We start from the raw sequence: 19,757 nt of genomic DNA on the forward strand, positions 1-19,757 counted from the left end.
CACACTGATGCAAAAGATAAAACTAAGCAATGGAGTCTCACAAAATAAGATGAATAGAATACTACCATACTTATCAATTATCTCAATAAATGTTAATGGCTTGAATTCCCCATGAAGAGACATAGATTGGCTGACTGGATTAAAAAACACAAGCCATCCATTTGCTGTCTGCAAGAAACACACCTGGCTTCAAAAGACAAAGTAAAGCTCCAAGTCAAGGGTTGGAAGACAATTTTTTTTATTAAATCATAACTGTATACATTGATGTGATCATGGGGCATCATACACTCGCTTCATAAACCATTTGACACATTTTTATCACAGTGGTTAACACAGCCTTTCAGGCATTATCTCAGTTACTGTGCCAAAATATTTACATTCTACATTTACCAAGTTTCGCAAATACCCCTGTAATATGCACCACAGGTATGATCCCACCGATCCCCCTCCCTCTACCCACCCCCCCCTTTCCCACTTCCCCCTATTGTTAAGTTGTAGCTGGGTTATAGCTTTCATGTGAGAGTCCCAAATTAGTTTCATAGTAGGGCTGTGTACATTGGGTACATTTTCTTCCATTCTTGGGATACTTTACTAAGAAGAATATGTTCCAGCTCCATCCATGTAAACATGAAAGAGGTAAAGTCTCCATCTTTCTTTAAGGCTGCATAGTATTCCATGGTATACATATACCACAATTTATTAATCCATTCGTGGATCGATGGGCACTTGGGCTTTTTCCATGACTTAGCTATTATGAATTGGGCTGCAATAAACATTCTGGTACAAATATCTTTGTTATGTTGTGATTTTTGGTCTTCTGGGTATATGGCCAGCAGAGGAATTACAGGATTGAATGGCAGATCTATTTTTAGATCTCTGAGTGTTCTCCATATATCTTTCCAAAAGGAATGTATTAATTTGCATTCCCACCAGCAGTGCAGAAGTGTTCCCTTTTCTCCGCATCCACGCCAACATCTCTGGTCTTGAGATTTTGTGATATAGGCTAGTCTCATTGGAGTTAGATGATATCTCAAAGTAGTTTTGATTTGCATTTCTCTGATGATTAAAGATGATGAGCATTTTTTCATATGTCTGAAGGCCGTGCGCCTGTCTTCTTCAGAGAAGTTTCTCTTCAAATCCCTTGCCCAGCCTGCGATGGGATCCCTTGTTTTTTTCTTGCTGATGCGTTTGAGTTCTCTGTGGATTCTGGATATTAAGCCTTTGTCAGAGATAAACCCTGCAAATATCTTCTCCCATTCTGAGGGCTGTCTGCTTGCTCTGCTTACTGTGTTCTTAGCTGTGCAGAAGCTTTTTAGTTTGATCAAGTCCCAGTAGTGTATTTTTGAAGCTGCTTCAATTGCCTGGGGGTTCTCCTCATGAAATACTCACCCAGACCAATATCTTCAAGGGTTTTCCCTGCATTCTCCTCTAGTATTTTTATAGTTTCATGTCTTAAGTTTAAATCTTTAATCCAATGAGAGTCTATCTTAGTTAATGGTGAAAGGTGTGGGTCCAATTTCAGTCTTCTGCAGGTTGCCAGCCAGTTCACCCAGCACCATTTGTTAAATAGGGAATCTTTTCCCCACTGAATGTTTTTAATTGGCTTGTCAAAAATCAAATAGCTGTAAGTAGCTGGATTCATCTCTTGGTTCTCTATTCTGTTCCAGATATCTACTTCTCTGTTTTTGTGCCAATACCATGCTGTTTTGATCACTATCGATTTGTAGTAAAGTCTGAGGTCTGGTAGTGTGATTCCTCCTGTTTTGTTTTTATTTCTGAGTAATGTCTTGGCTATTCGAGGTTTTTTCTGATTCCATATAAAACGAAGTAATGTTTTTTCAAGATCTTGAAAATATGACAGTGGAGCTTTAATATGCTGCTGTTCCAAAATGTAGAAAAAGAAGGAAGACTACCCAACACATTCTATGAAGCAAACATCACCCTGATCCCCAAACCAGGAAAAGACCCAACAAGAAAAGAAAATTATAGACCAATATCACTAATGAATATAGATGCAAAAATATTCAACAAGATCCTAACAAACAGAATCCAGCAACACATCAAACAAATTATACATCATGACCAAGTCGGTTTTATCCCAGGGTCTCAAGGCTGGTTCAATATACGTAAATCTATAAATGTAATACAGCACATAAACAAATTGAAAAACAAAGACCATATGATTCTCTCAATCGATGCAGAAAAAGCTTTTGATAACATCCAACATCCATTCATGATTAGAACACTTAAGAAAATTGGTGCAGAAGGGACGTTTCTTAAACTGATAGAAGCCATCTACAGCAAACCCACAGCCAATATCATATTGAATGGAGTTAAATTGGAATCATTTCCACTTAGATCTGGAACCGGACAAGGCTGCCCATTGTCTCCATTGCTCTTTAACATTGTAATGGAAGTTTTAGCCACCACAATTAGGGAAGAAATAGCGATCAAGGGTATCCACATAGGGTCAGAAGAGATCAAACTTTCGCTCTTCGCAGATGATATGATTGTATATCTGGAAAATACTAGGGACTCTAATACAAAACTCTTAGAAGTGATCAAGGAATACAGCAGTGTCTCAGGTTACAAAATCAACGTTCATAAATTGGTAGCCTTTATATATACCAACAATAGACAAGTTTAAAAAACAATTAAGGACTCTATCCCATTCACAGTAGTGCCAAAGAAGATGAAATACTTGGGAGTTTATCTAACAAAGGACGTGAAAGATCTATATAAAGAGAACTATGAAACTCTAAGAAAAGAGATAGCTGAGAATGTTAACAAATGGAAAAATATACCATGCTCATGGTTGGGAAGAATCAACATTGTTAAAATGTCTATACTACCTAAAGCAATATATAATTTCAATGCAATCCCCATTAAAGTTCCACTGTCATACTTTAAAGATCTTGAAAAAATAATTCTTCATTTTGTATGGAATCAGAAAAAACCTCGAATAGCCAAGACATTACTCAAAAATAAAAACAAAGCAGGAGGAATCACGCTACCAGACCTCAGAGTATACTACAAATCGATAGTGATCAAAACAGCATGGTACTGGCACAAAAACAGAGAAGTAGATGTCTGGAACAGAATAGAGAACCAAGAGATGAATCCAGCTAATTACCATTATTTAATCTTTGACAAGCCAATTAAAAACATTCAGTGGGGAAAAGATTCCCTATTTAACAAATGGTGCTGGGTGAACTGGCTGGCAACCTGTAGAAGACTGAAACTGGACCCACACCTCTCACCATTAACCAAGATAGACTCTCACTGGATTAAAGATTTAAACCTAAGACATGAAACTATAAAAATACTAGAAGAGAGTGCAGGGAAAACCCTTGAAGAAATTGGGTTGGGCGAGTTTTTTATGAGAAGGACCCCCCGGGCAATTGAAGCTGCTTCAAAAATACACTATTGGGACTTGATCAAACTAAAAACTTCTGCAAAGCCAAGAACACAGTAAGTAAAGCAAGCAAACAGCCCTCAGAATGGGAGAAGATATTTGCAGGTTATGTCTCTGACAAAGATTTAATAACCAGAATCCACAGAGAACTCAAACGCATTAGCAAGAAAAGAACAAGGGATCCCATTGCAGGCTGGGCAAGGGACTTGAAGAGAAACTTCTCTGAAGAAGACAGGCACATGGCCTTCAGACATATGAAAAAATGCTCATCATCTTTAATCATCAGAGAAATGCAAATCAAAACTACTTTGAGATACCATCTAACTCCAGTGAAACTAGCCTATATCACAAAATCCCAAGACCAGAGATGTTGGCGTGGATGTGGAGAAAAGGAAACACTTTTGCACTGCTGGTGGGAATGCAAATTAATGCATTCCTTTTGGAAAGAAATATGGAGAACACTTAGAGATCTAAAAATAGATCTGCCATTCAATCCTGTAATCCCCCTACTGGGCATATACCCAGAAGAACAAAAATCACACCATAACAATGATATTTGTATCAGAATATTTATTGCAGCCCTATTCATAATTGCTAAGTCATGGAAAAAGCCCAAGTGCCCATCGATCCACGAATGGATCAATAAATTGTGGTATATGTACACCATGGAATATTATGCAGCCTTAAGGAAAGATGGAGACTTTACCTCTTTCATGTTTACATGGATGGAGCTGGAACATATTCTTCTTAGTAAAGTGTCTCAAGAATGGAAGAAAAAGTACCCAATGTACTCACCCTTATTATGAAACTAATGTAGCACCTTCACATGAAAGCTATATCCCCGTTATAACCTAAGAATAGGGAGAAAGGGGAAAGGGAGGGGAGGGAGAGGTGAGGGAGGGGTGAGGGAGGGGGAAGGAGGGGGATTAATGGGATTACACCTGCGGTGCATCTTACAAGGTTATATGTGAATCCTAGTAAATGTGGAATGTAAAGGTCTTAGCAAAATAACTAAGAAAATGCTACAAAAGCTATGTTAACTAATGTGATGGAAATGTGTCAAACGATCTATGAATCAAGTGTATGGTGCCCCACGATCATACTAATGTACACAGCTATGGTTTAATAAAAATAAAGAAATTAAAAAAAACAAATTCATGTGGATTTACAGCAACTAAAGTCAAAAAAGACAGATGGTCACTTTATATTGGTCAAGGGCAAAATACAACAAGAAGATGTTTCAATTCTAAATATTTATGCACCCAATTTAAATGCTCCCAGATTCTTGAAACAGACCTTACTCACTCTGAGCAATATGATATCTGATAATACCATAATAACAGGGGACTTTAACACTACTCTTACAGAGCTGGACAGATCCTCTAAACAGAAATTAAACAAAGATATAAGAGATTTAAATGAGACCCTATAGACGCATATAGAACGCTGTGCTTGATAGATGCATATAGAACACTCCATCCCAAAGAAAAAGAATATACATTCTCCTTGGGTGGAGCATGATGGTGGACAGGACGGACGTGTAGCCCACCTCTCCCAAGCCATCAGATGAGAGGAATGGCAGTCTGGACCTTCCCTGTGTGTGGATTATTGGAGTGGACAGACAGTTGGAGATGCCCAGCAAACTGGCGGATTGCTATGTATGAGGGGTAATTTAAAATCATAGACTATGTTGTAGAGATTCTTCCCTGCTCGGCTGTGCTGGCCAGCAGGTCCCTCCCCTACGGAGGTCAGCAGCTTGTAAATGCTGACAAAACCCAATTGACAAATAATTATTCCTGAACTGAGGGAGGCATCCGAAAGGAGAGCTGCTCAAAACCATGGGGAGCTGGGCAAACTGAAGGGAAGTAATCCTGCCCAGGAAACAGACATTTTGAACTACCCAAAAGGGTGGGCAATTTTCCCTCAGGCATTGGAGGGGGTTGGCGATTAAGGCTGCGCGGCGAACTGGAGGGCGCCCATCCATAAGGGAAACTCTGAACCATAAAACCCAGAATAAGTCCCCCAAACGCTCCAACCATGGGACCCGGCTTGAAGCCGCGGACCTGGCTTTGGCTGCTAAAGCTGGGAAGCTACTGAAGCTACAGACCTGGCTTTGGCTGCTGAGGCAGCAAACTTGGCTTCAGCCCCGGGAGCCAGCTACAGCAGATAAAACCGCAAGCCCGCCAACGACCGCACAAACTCAGCACCACTCCCCCTACGGCCGATTGCAGTCACCAGTTTGCAGGAGAACCTGGGAACAGTGTGGAAAGACATGAGAAGCATGGACACCTGCACTGAGTGGGAAGGTCGGTCGCAAGTGCTGTCTGGAAAAGAACAGCTGAGGTTACACAATTCTTAGGTGACAAACTTTTGCAGAAATTCCAAAATGGCGATCGGCCATGGAAGGTGGTTACCATGGTAACAGTATAAACTGTAAATCAGGTATAAGCCTCGGAACCACTCACAGTGCCACCCGGTGTCCAGAAAGTATATTGCAGTATGAATATATTTCTACGAAAGTTGATCCCTACAGCAGACATATAGATATATATAGGTATATTTCTACACAAAGAATATTTTTGTAGTTGGTGCCTTTTTTTGGTTATTTTGTTTGCTTGTTTTTGTTTTTTTTTGTCTGTTTGTTTTGTTTTAGTCTGTTTTTTCCTCACCATTTTCAAAGAGGAGATTTCAATAATTTTTTATTATTACTTTTCATATAAATATATTTTTTATTTCTATGTCTTCTAATTTTAATTTCTTCTTTCTTCTCATTTAACATTCCTACTAACACCACGTTTTTCTCTCTTTTTTTCCTTTCTTTCAATTATTTTATGATTATCACTATTTTTATTGCAGTTGTTCTTATATTGCTGTTGTCGTGGCTGTTACCTGTATATCTATGTGTTTCCGTCTGTCTCTGTATCTATGGGCCCGTGTGCCTGGTAACCTTTGTATCTGTTTATTTGTTCATTTGGTCTCAATGAACTTGGTGTTACGACCTGCAACTCTGAGTTCCTAACACTCCCCTCCACTCTCACTCCGTGATCTGGAGACCTGCCCCCCCAGGAGTCCAGATTCTTGGGTGAACTCTCGAGAGGTGCAGACAGGACCTGGACTGCAGCTGGCCAGTGCTGACTCTGTAGCAAAGGAGCGACAAGATGGCGGTTGGCTAAGAGGGAATTACACTGGAGCGGTGATGCCCCGAGGTGCAGAGCAACAGCCGTCTTCAGCAATAACAAGGCCCACCCCCAGATATCCCATAGCCTCTCCTCCTATCTTCCTGGGGAACCAGATGAGGCTGAGCATCTTCTCAGATGACAACCACCATGGAACAGACCTGGGACTGAAACACAGGCCCCATGAGTAAAGGGTTTGCCTTAGGCAGCACCAATCTAGGTGGAACATGGGGACTAGAAAACACAACCGCAGAGCCGGGAAACTCCCAAGGTGGGGCTGATCCAGAGGACCACTTGATAGAGCCTAAGACACACCTGGCCCTCAGGGGATCACCACCCTATAGACAAAGGAGGCCAAGAGGCTACAGCCGACAGCTGATCATGCTGCGAATACAAACCCACAGGACTAAAGACAGGGCCTGAGGCACAGGTTCTGGGAACTCAAATCAGCCTCTCCTCTGCAGAAGAATCTGGCAGGGTCAGAAACAAACTCCCACAGGGTTGTTCCGTTCACCCAGTAACATAAATTAAGGGTGGGGCTGGAACTAAGTAAACAACTCCATCCTCCATCAAGTGCCCAAGGTTGACAGGCCACACCACCCCCTGCTGGATAAAGACAGAGAGTAGTGGCATAGATGAGCAGACACAGACTACCCTGTTTACTTAGGCAGGTGCATATCCCTGGAGTATCTGCTTACTGCACACAACTGACTGGGTCACAGCCCTGTGGGGATAGCAGCAACTGGGTGTGACAGAGATGCAAGGTGGGGAAGGAGGCATCAATCTTCTCAGACAGATCTATTTACTGTGTGGCTCTTCCTGACTACATGCAGCACTGGAGCAAGCCATATAAGAGCAGTCACCAGACCCCTGTGATCTAGTTCCCAGGGACCTCTTGAACTCTCCCACCTGAGGCAGCTGCTGACTGAGACAATTGATTTGGACCTTTTGAACTGAGCCACTCACCTGGGGACTATCCAGGTGGTGCCCTGGGTGTGTGGTTGCAGGAAGGTTTGATTTTCCTTTTCCATTTGTTGCCTGTGGTGGGTGGGGTGACTTAATTGCTGGTATTTCTCTACAGCTGAGACTTCAACCCAGAGTAACTGTTTCACTAGCGTCAAATAGAAACCAGCTAAAAACAAGTCAGAACCAATAAGCCCCTCTACACCAAAAAGGGCCCCAGTTTCTCAGGCCACAGCACTGTACAGGTCCTCAAAAAAACAGTAGGGGAGAAATCAAAGGGAGTAAAACAATCATGGGGCAGAATCAGCAGAAAAACTCTGGTAACATGGATAATCAGAATAGATCAACCCCCCAAAGGAAAGATACGGCAGATGTAATTCAAGATCCCATTCACAAACAACTGGCTGAGATGTCAGAAATCGAATTCAGAGTTTGGATGGCAAACAAGATTAACAAAATGGAACTAGGAATTTGTGGAGAAATTCAAAAGCTCTCTCAAGAATTTAAGGAATTTAAAGACAAAACCAACAAAGACTTAGACACACTGAAGCAAGTATTTGCAGCCCTCAAAGATATGAAAAATACAGTAGAATCCCTTACGAACAGAATGGACCAAGCAGAAGAAAGTATCTCCAACATCGAAGATAAAGCCTTTGAACACTCCCAAACTATCAAAGAGGAAGAGAAATGGAGAGCAAAAATGGATCACTCTCTCAGAGAGCTTTGGGATAACTCTAAGAAGGCAAATATCTGACTCATAGGAATTCCTGAAACAGATGGAGTGGCCTCACTGGGAGCAGAGGCCCTTTTGCATGAAATTATGAAAAAGAATTTTCCAGACATGCCTAGAGAACCTGAAATTCAGATAGCAGATAGCTTCAGAACCCCAGCACGACTCAACCCCAATAAGACATCCCCCAGGCATATCATAATTAACTTCACTAGTTAATATGAAGGAGAAAATTCTCAAAGCGGCCAGGCAAAAGAAAACTATTACCTTCAAAGAGAAGAACATTAGAATGACTGCAGATCTCTCTGCTGAAACTTTTCAAGCCAGAAGAGGGTGTTCATCAAGGTTTAATCTCCTCAAGCAAAATAACTTTCAACACTGCATCTTCTACCCAGCTAAACTGAGTTTCATTTATGATGGAGAAATTAAATACTTTAATGACATTCATATGCTAAACAAATTTGCCATAACCAAAACAGCTCTTCAGGATATTCTCAGACCTATCCTCCATAATAACCAACCCAATCCTCTACCACAAAAGTAAACTCACTCAGAAACTTCTGATCAAACTCCAACTTCCACAATGGCAAGAGGATTAAAAATGCCCAGTGGAAATTCGAAAAACTCAATACCCAAAATTTCACCAAACTTATCAATACTCTCCATTAATGTGAATGGCTTAATTTGCCATCTAAAGAGACATAGGTTAACTGACTGGATACAAAAACTCAGGCCAGACATTTGTTGCATACAAGAGTCACATCTTAACTTAAAAGACAAATACAGACTCAGGGTGAAAGGATGGTCATCCATATTTCAGGCAAATTGTAACCAGAAAAAAGCAGGTGTTGCAATTTTATTTGCAGATACAATAGGCTTTAAACCAACAAAAGTAAGGAAGGATAAGAATGGTCACTTCATATTTGTTAAGGGTAAGACTCAATATGATGAGATTTCAATTATTAATATCTATGCACCCAACCAGAATGCACCACAATTTATAAGAGAAACTCTAACAGACATGAGCAACTTGATTTCTTCCAACTCTATCATAGTCAGAGATTTTAACACTCCTTTGGCAGTGATGGATCAATCCTCCAAGAAAAATCTGCGTAAAGAAATTCTAGATTTAAATCTAACCATCCAGCATTTAGATTTAGCAGACATCTACAGAACATTTCATCCCAACAAAACTGAATACACATACTTCTCATCAGCCCACGGATGTTACTCCAAAATCTATCACATCTTAGGTCACAAGTCTAACCTCAGTAAATTTAAAGGAATAGAAATTATTCCATGTATCTTCTGGGACCATAATGGAATAAAACTTGAGATGAGTAACAGTAGGAATCTGCATACTCATACAAAAACATGGAAGTTAAATAACCTTATGCTGAATGATAGCTGGGTCAGAGATGAGATCAAGAAGGAAATTGCCAAATTTCTAGAACAAAACGACAATGAAGACACGATCTATCAGAACCTCTGGGACTCCACAAAGGCAGTTCTAAGAGGGAAATTTATACCACTGCAAGCCTTCCTCAGGAGAACAGAAAGAGAGGAAGTAAGCAACTTAATGGGACATCTCAAGAGACTGGAAATGGAAGAACACTCCAACCCCAAATCCAGTAGAAGAAAAGAAATAACTAAAATCAGAGCAGAATTAAATGAAATTGAAAACAAAAGAATAATACAACAGATCAATAAATCAAAAAGCTGGTTTTTTCAAAAGGTCATCAAAATAGATAAACCTTTGTCCAACCTAATCAGGAAAAAAGAGTAAAATCTCTAATCTCATCAATCAGAAATAACAAAGACGAAATAACAACAGACTCCTCAGAAATCCAAAAAATCCTTAATGAATATTACAAGAAACTTTATTCTCAGAAATACGAAAATTTGAAGGAAATTGACCGTTACTTGGAAGCACGTCACCTTCCAAGACATAACCAAAATCAAGTGGAAATGTTGAACAGGCCCATATCAAGTTCGGAAATAACATCAACCATACAAAATATCCCCAAAAAGAAAAGCCAGGGACCAGATGGTTTTACGTCAGAATTGTACCAAACCTTTAAAAAGGAATTAGTACCTACATTACTCAACCTGTTCTAAAAGCTAGAAAAAGAAGGAAGACTACCCAACACGTTCTATAAAGCAAACATCACCCTGATCCCCAAACCAGGAAAAGACCCAACAAGAAAAGAAAATTATGCACCAATATCACTAATGAATATAGATGCAAAACTATTCAACAAGATTCTAACAAACAGAATCCAGCAACATATCAAACAAATCATACATCATGACCAAGTCGGTTTTATCCCAGGGTCTCAAGGCTCGTTCAATATATGTAAATCTATAAATGTAATTCATCACATAAACAAATTAAAAAACAAAGACCATATGATTCTCTCAATTGATGCAGAAAAATGTTTTGATAACATCCAACATCCCTTCATGATCAGAACACTTAAGAAAATTGGTATAGAAGGGGCATTTCTTAAACTGATAGAGGCCATCTACAGCAAACCCACAGCCAATATCATATTGAATGGAGTTAAACTGGAATAATTTCCACTCAGATCTGGAACCAGACAAGGCTGCCCATTGTCTCCATTGCTCTTTAACATTGTAATGGAAGTTGTAGCCACCACAATTAGGGAAGAAAAGGCGATCAAGGTTATTCACCTGGGGTCAGAAGAGATCAACCTTTTGCTCTTCACAGATGATATGATTGTATATCTGGAAAATACTAGGGACTCTAATACAAAACTCTTAGAAGTGATCAAGGAATACAGCAGTGTCTCAGGTTACAAAATCAACATTCATAAATCGGTAGCCTTTATATATACCAACAATAGTCAAGTTGAAAAAACAATTAAGGACTCTATCCCATTCACAGTAGTGCCAAAGAAGATGAAATATTTGGGAGTTTATGTAACAAAGGACGTGAAACATCTATATAAAGAGAACTATGAAACTCTAAGAAAAGAGATAGCTGAGAATGTTAACAAATGGAAAAATATACCATGCTCATGGTTGGGAAGAATCAACATTGTTAAAATGTCTATACTACCCAAAGCAATATCTAATTTCAATGCAATCCCCATTAAAGCTCCACTGTCATTTTTTAAAGATCTTGAAAAAAACAATACTTCATTTTATACGGAATCAGAAAAAACCTCGAATAGCCAAGACATTACTCAAAAATAAAAACAAAGCAGGAAGTATCACGCTACCAGACCTCAGAGTATACTACAAATCGATAGTGATCAAAACAGCATGGTACTGGCACAAAAACAGAGAAGTAGACGTCTGGAACAGAATAGAGAACCAAGAGATGAATCCAGCTAATTACCGTTATTTAATCTTTGACAAGCCAATTAAATACATTCAATGGGGAAAAGATTGAATGGTGCTGGGTGAACTGGCTGGCAACCTGTAGAAGACTGAACTGGACCCACACTTCTCACCATTCATCAAGATAGACTCTCACTGGATTAAAGATTTAAACCTAAGACATGAAACTATAAAAATACTAGAAGAGAGTGCAGGGAAAACCCTGGAAGAAATAGGGTTGGGCGAGTTTTTCATGAGAAGGACACCCCGGGCAAATGAAGCGGCTTCAATAATACATTATTGGGACTTGATCAAACTAAAAAGCTTCTGCAAAGCCAAGAATACAGTAAGGAAAGCAAGCAAACAGCCCTCAGAATGGGAAAATATATTTGCAGGTTATGTCTCTGACAAAGGTTTAATAACCAGAATCCACAGAGAAATCAAATGCATTAGCAAGAAAAGAACAAGGGATCCCATTGCAGGCTGGACAAGGGACTTGAAGAGAAGCTTCTCTGAAGAAGACAGGCACACAGCCTTCAGACATATGAAAAAATGCTCATCATCTTTAATCATAAGAGAAATGCAAATCAAAACTGCTTTGAGATATCCTCTAACTCCAGTGAGGCTAGCGTACATCACAAAATCCCAAGACCAGAGATGTTGGCGTGGATGTGGAGAAAGGGGAACATTTTTGCACTGCTGGTGGGAATGCAAATTAATACGATTCCTTTTGGAAAGAAATATGGAGAACACTTAGAGATCTAAAAATAGATCTGCCATTCAATCCTGTAATCCCTCAACTGGGTATATACCCAGAAGACCAAAAATCACATCATAATAAAGATATTTGTATTAGAATATTTATTGCAGCCCTATTCATAATTGCTAAGTCATGGAAAAAACCCAAGTGCCCATCGATCCACGAATGGATCAATGAATTGTGGTATATGTACACCATGGAATATTATGCAGCCTAAAAAAAAGATGGAGACTTTACCTCTTTCATGTTTACATGGATGGAGGTGGAACATATTCTTCTTAGTAAAGTGTTTCAAGAATGGAAGAAAAAGTACCCAATGTACTCACCCTTATTATGAAACTAACGTAGGACCTTCACATGAAAGCTATAACCCAGTTACAACCTAAGAATAGGGAGAAGGGGGAAAAGGAGGGGAGGGAGGGGGATTAATGTGATTACACCTGCGGTGCATCTTACAAGGGAACATGTGAATCATAGTAAATGTAGAATGTAAAGGTCTTAGCAAAATAAGTAAGAAAATGCCATGAAAGCTATGTTAACTAGTGTGATGAAAATGTGTCAAACGGTCTATGAACCAAGTGTATGGTGCCCCATGATCATACTGATGTACACAGCTATGATTTAATAATAATAAAAAAAAAGAATATACATTCTTCTCATCACCCCATGGAACATTCTCCAAAATTGATCATATCCTGGGATGCAAAACATATATCAACAGAATCAAAAGAATTGAAATTTTACCTTGTATCTTTTCAGACCATAAGACACTAAAGGTAGAACTAGACTCTAACAAAAACGCTCGACCCCACACAAAAGCATGAAAATGAAACAATGTTCTGTTGAATAACAGGTGGGTGCAGGAAGAAATAAAACAGGAAATCATTACCTTCCTTGAGCATAACAACAATGAAGACACAAGCTACCAAAACCTGTGGGATACTGCAAAAGCAGTTTTGAGAGGAAAATTCATCACTTTAGATGCCTACATTTGAAAAACAAAAGGGAGCGCATCAACAGTCTCACAGGCCATCTTATTGAATTGGAAAAAGAAGAACAATCTAAGCCTAAACTCAGTAGAAGAAAAGGAATATCCAAAATCAATTCAGAGATCAATGAAATTGAAAACGAAAGAATCATTCCGAAAATTAATGAATCAAGGAGTTGGTTTTTTGAAAAAATAAATGAAATAGAGAAACCATTGGCCAGACTAAAAAGAAATAGAAAAGTAAAATCTCTAGTAACCTCAATGAGAAATCATAAAGGGGAAACAACAACTGATCCCACAGAGATACAAGAGATCATCTCTGAATACTACTAGAAACTCTATGCCCAGAAATTTGACAATGTGAAGGAAATGGATCAATATTTGGAATCACACCCTCTCCCTAGACTTAGCCAGGAAGAAATAGAGCTCCTGAACAGACCAATTTCAAGCACTGAGATCAAAGAAACAATAAAAAAGCTTCCAACCAAAAAATGCCTTGGTTCAGATGGCTTCACACCAGAATTCTATCAAACCTTCAAGGAAGAGCTTATTCCGGTACTGCAGAAATTATTCCAAAAAATTGAGGAAGAAGGAATCCTCCCCAACACATTCCATGAAGCAAACATCCCCCTGATATTAAAACCAGGAAAAGACCCAAACAAAAAGGAGAATTTCAGACCAATCTCACTCATGAATATAGATGCAAAAATTCTCAACAAAATCCTAGCCAATAGATTACAGCTTATCATCAAAAAAGTCATTCATCATGATCAAGTAGGCTTCATCCCAGGGATACAAGGCTGGTTTAACATATGCAAGTCCAGAAACATTATCCACCGTATTAACAGAGGCAAAAATAAAGATCACATGATCCGCTCAATAGATGCAGAAAAAGCATTTGATAAAATCCAGCATCCTTTTCTAATTAGAACACTGAAGAGTATAGGCATAGGTGGCACATTTCTAAAACTGATTGAAGCTATCTATGACAAACCCACAGCCAATATTTTACTGAATGGAGTAAAACTGAAAGCTTTTCCTCTTAGAACTGGAACCAGACAAGGTTGTCCTCTGTCACCTTTACTATTCAACATAGTGCTGGAAGTTCTAGCCAATACAATTAGGCAAGACAAGGAAATAAAGGGAATCCAAATGGGAGCAGAGGAGGTCAAACTCTCCCTCTTTGCTGACGACATGATCTTATACTTAGAGAACCACAAAGACTCAACCACAAGACTCCTAGAAGTCATCAAAAAATACAGTAATGTTTCAGGATATAAAATCAATGTCCACAAGTCAGTAGCCTTTGTATACACCAATAACAGTCAAGATGAGAAGCGAATTAAGGACACAACTCCCTTCACCATAGTTTCAAAGAAAATTAAATACCTAGGAATATACCTAACAAAGGAGGTGAAGGACCTCTATAAAGAAAATTATGAAATCCTCAGAAAGGAAATAGCAGAGGATATTAACAAATGGAAGAACACACCATGCTCATGGATGGGAACAATCAACATTGTTAAAATGTCTATACTTACCAAAGCAATCTACCTATTCAATGCCATTCCTATCAAAATACCAACATCGTACTTTCAAGATTTGGAACAAATGATTCTGTGTTTTGTATGGAACTGGGAAAAAAAACGTATAGCTAAGGCAGGTCTTAGTAATAAAAATAAAGATGGGGGCATCAGCATACATACTAGATTTTAGTCTGTATTACAAAGCCATAGTGGTCAAGACAGCATGGTACTGGCACAAAAACAGAGACATAGACACTTGGAATCGAATTGAAAACGAAGAAATGAAACTAACATCTTACAACCACCTAATCTTTGATAAACCAAACAAGAACATACCTTGGGGGAAAGACTCCCTATTCAATAAATGGTGTTGGGAGAACTGGATGTCTACATGTAAAGGACTGAAACTGGACCCACACCTTTCCCCACTCACAAAAATTGATTCAAGATGGATAAAGGACTTAAATTTAAGGCATGAAACAATAAAAATCCTCCAAGAAAGCATAGGTAAAACACTGGAAGATATTGGCCTGGGGAAAGACTTCATGAAGTAGACTGCCATGGCAATTGCAACAACAAAAATAAACAAATGGGACTTCATTAAACTGAAAAGCTTCTGTACAGCTAAGGAGACAATAACCAAAGCAAAGAGACAACGTACACAATGGGAAAGGATATTTGCATATTTTCAATCAGACAAAAGCTTGATAACTAGGATCTATAGAGAACTCAAATTAATCCACATGAAAAAAGCCAACAATCCCATATATCAATGGGCAAGAGACATGAATAGAACCTTCTCTAAAGATGACAGATGAATGGCTAACAAACACATGAAAAAATGTTCATCATCTCTATATATTAGAGAAATGCAAATCAAAACAACCCTGAGATATCATCTAACCGCAGTGAGAATGGCCTATATCACAAAATCTCAAAACTGCAGATGCTGGCGTTGATGTGAAGAGAAGGGAACACTTTTACACTGCTGGTGGGACTGCAAACTAGTACAACCTTTCTGGAAGGAAGTATGGAGAAACCTCAAAGCACTCAAGCTAGACCTCCCATTTGATCCTGCAATCCCATTACTGGGCATCTACCCAGAAGGAAAGAAATCCTTTTATCATAAGGACACTTGTTCTAGACTGTTTATTGCAGCTCAATTTACCATCGCCAAAATGTGGAAACAGCCTAAATGCCCACCAACCCAGGAATGGATTACAAGCTGTGGTATATGTATACCATGGAATACTATTCAGCTATTAAAAAAAAAATGGACACTTTACATCCTTCGTATTAACCTGGATGGAAGTGGAAGACATTATTCTTAGTAAAGCATCACAAGAATGGAGAAGCATGAATCCTATGTACTCAATTTTGATATGAGGACAATTAATGACAATTAAGGTTATGGGGGGGGAGGAAAAGTAGAAAGAGGAATGGAGGGAGGTGGGTGGGGCCTTGGTGTGTGTCACACTTTATGGGGGCAAGACATGATTGCAAGAGAGACTTTACCTAACAATTGCAATCAGTGTAACCTGGCTTATTGTACCCTCAGTGAATCCCTAACAATAAAAAAAAATAATAAAATAAAATAAAAAAAAGAGTAGAGCATAAATGTCTTAACAAAATAATTAAGTGAGATGAAGGCTATGTTAACAAGTTTGATGTAAGCATTCCAAGTTTGTATATAAAATCAGCACATTGTACCCCATAAATGCATAAATGTACACAGTTATGATTTAATAAAAAAATAAAGAGAAAAAAATAAAATTTAACTATCTGAAAAATAAATTTAAAAAGCATCCCATGCAGAATTGTGCCAAAAAGAATATAACACTTAGAAATAAATACAGGGATAAAATATTTATACACTGAAAACTACAAAACATTGATGATAGAAATTAAAGAAGACAAAAAAATATATGGACATATACCCTATGTTCAGGCATTACAAAAGTTATTAGTTTGAAATTGCCCATGGACATCACAAATGAACCATAGATATAGCACAATCTCCATCCCAAAATTCCAATGAAATTTTGACAGAAATAAATAACATAATTCTAAAATTTATATGGAATCATGAAAGATCCTGAGTGCCAAAGCAATCTTGAGCAAGAAGACAAAGGTGGAGGCTTCACACCTCCCAATATCAAATTATATTGTGAAGCTATAGTAAGCAAAATAATATAGTGCTGGCATAAAAACTGCAATTAGACCAATAGAACAAAAGAGAAATCACAGAAAAAAAAGGTAAAGAAGTAATATTCAGAAAACTAATATAATCATATATTAAGCTAATTTTTGACAAAGGCACCGATGATACCCAATGGAGAAAGGACAATCTCTCCAATAAATGATGTTGGGAGAACTGGATTTCTCTCTGAAAAATAAAAAGGAAATTGAAACCTTATCAACCATATACAAAAATCAATTCAAATTGTTTAAAAATTGGTTTAATGATGTAAACATTAAGACCTGAAACCAAAGAACTCTCAGAAAAGAAATCTCATTGGCTTTATCTTGGCATTGATTTTTTTTGGAAATGATCCCAAAATACAGGCAACAAAAGCAGAAGTAAACAAGTGGGACTATTGTGGACGATAATGTTTCTGCACAGCAAAAAAACAATCAACAAAATGAAAAGGCAACCTACAGAGTGGTAGAAAATATGTGCAATGTATGTATCTGATATATAGTTATAAATAAACTCATCCACCTTAGTACCAAAGATCTAAGAAGCAAAATCCCAAGTAACCCAATTTTTAAAATAGGCAAAGGTCCTTAATAGGTATTTTTCTGAAGAAGAAGAGTATGTACATACAGATGGCCAACAAGTACATGCAAGGGTGCTTGATGTCTCCAATCATCAAGAAAACACAAATCTAAAGTAGAGATACCACCTGACACCTGTTAGGATGACTATTATCAAGAAGGCAAAAGATAACAGCATAGGTGAAAATGCAGGAAAAAAGAGAACCCAGTGGGAACATATTGCCAATGAGAATGTAAATTGGTAGAACTCTTATAGAAAACAGTATATAGTTTCCTCAAAAAGTTAAAAATAAAACTACCATATGATTCAATAATCACGCTTTCAAGTAGATATCCAAAGGAAATAAAATTATTGCCCCAAAGAGATGTCTGTACTCTCATATTCACCGAAGTACCATTCACCATAAACAAGATATGAAAACAACATAGCATCCATCAACTGATGAATGAATAAAGAAAATGTGATTATGTATATATATATATGTGTATGTATATATATATATGTGTATATATATATATATATAGTGTGTGTGTGTGTGTGTGTGCACCTGTATATAAATATACTTAATAGGCTATTATTCTGCCATTAAAAGACACAGAAATCCTTCAATTTGTGACAATCTGGATAAACATGGAGGACATTGAGATAAGTTACACGCAGAAAGACAATTACTGCAAATGCTGCATGATCTCAGTTATATGTGGAACTCAAAACGTCAAACATACAGAAATAGACAATAGAAGGGTGGTAACCAAGAGATGATGGATCAGGGAAATCAGAACACATTGGTAACTAGTTAAAGGTTACAAAGTTTTAGTTATAAGATCAACAAATTCTGGAAAACTAATGTACACCCTAAGGATAACAGTAATAGTAATAATAATTATTATTTAATAGTTAAAAATAAATTAAATTTGCTCAGAGAGAGATGATAATTACTCTCACCATATTCACAAAAGTATGTCACTATGTGAGGTAATGGATGTGTAAATTAACTTGACTGTGGTAATCATTTCACAATATAAATCTCCGAATATCATGGTGTGTACTCTAAGCATACCCATTTTTTTTTTTTTTTTTTTGGCCGGGGCTGGGTTTGAACCCGCCACCTCCAGCATATGGGACCGGCGCCCTACTCCTTGAGCCACAGGCGCCGCCCATCATTTAATTGTCAATTATACATCAGCAAAACTGCAAGAATGAGAGAGAAAGCAAAGAGGCCCTAGGAAGCCAATGCTGTTTTGCTTTTCTGTCTCTGGATCCATTCTTACCTGGAGTTAGCCATCAGCCTTCTTGGGATATAAGTTATCTAATTTTTCTGACTGAGACATCCACCAGTTGAGAGGCCTTGCTACTGTCCTCTCCAGACTCATTTCTGTATTTCTTTGGCAATAAAACACAGGTGCACATGGTGCCAAATGCACACCCACCACAACCAATGAACTTACCACAAAGATTCATCTAGAAAAATATTTTGATATTTAATTTATAATGTTTCTTTAGCTTTCCTTTAAAACTCCCATTTTTATAAAGAAAGATGAGTGCTCTGATACCTAAAAACAAATTAAACTTTATTTCAAAGTACTTTTTAAAGCTGCCCTTTATTGTAAGATTAGTGTGTATTGTGAATTATGCTAAGTGCTTTTCATTTTTAACCCTCACACTAACTGATTGAATTCAGATTATAGTAAAAAGCAAACTAGAACACAGAAAAATTAGATATCTTTCTCAAGTCTACCCAACTAGTAAATGTTAGATGCTGAAAACAAGCTCTACAATATTAACATAATTAAAATCAATTTAATCATCCAGTAAGATCTTCATACTTTACTCACCAATTATCAACTGTGGTCAAAGCTGATTTTTCTTTTCCCTAAGTGATAAAAAATAATATTCTCTGGTTTACCCATATCATTATTCAAACATATTTATTAGTATATAAATATGCATTTATATAACTATAATCATATTTTGGTCTTTTAATAAAATGAGTTCTTTCTATTTGTAATATGATATTCTATCATACATCCAAGGTTGACAAGAAATATAGAATTCTGTATAGAAAAAACTGGCTA

The sequence above is a fragment of the Nycticebus coucang genome, chromosome 2 (genome assembly GCF_027406575.1).
Source record: "Nycticebus coucang isolate mNycCou1 chromosome 2, mNycCou1.pri, whole genome shotgun sequence".
Lineage (NCBI taxonomy): Eukaryota > Metazoa > Chordata > Mammalia > Primates > Lorisidae > Nycticebus > Nycticebus coucang.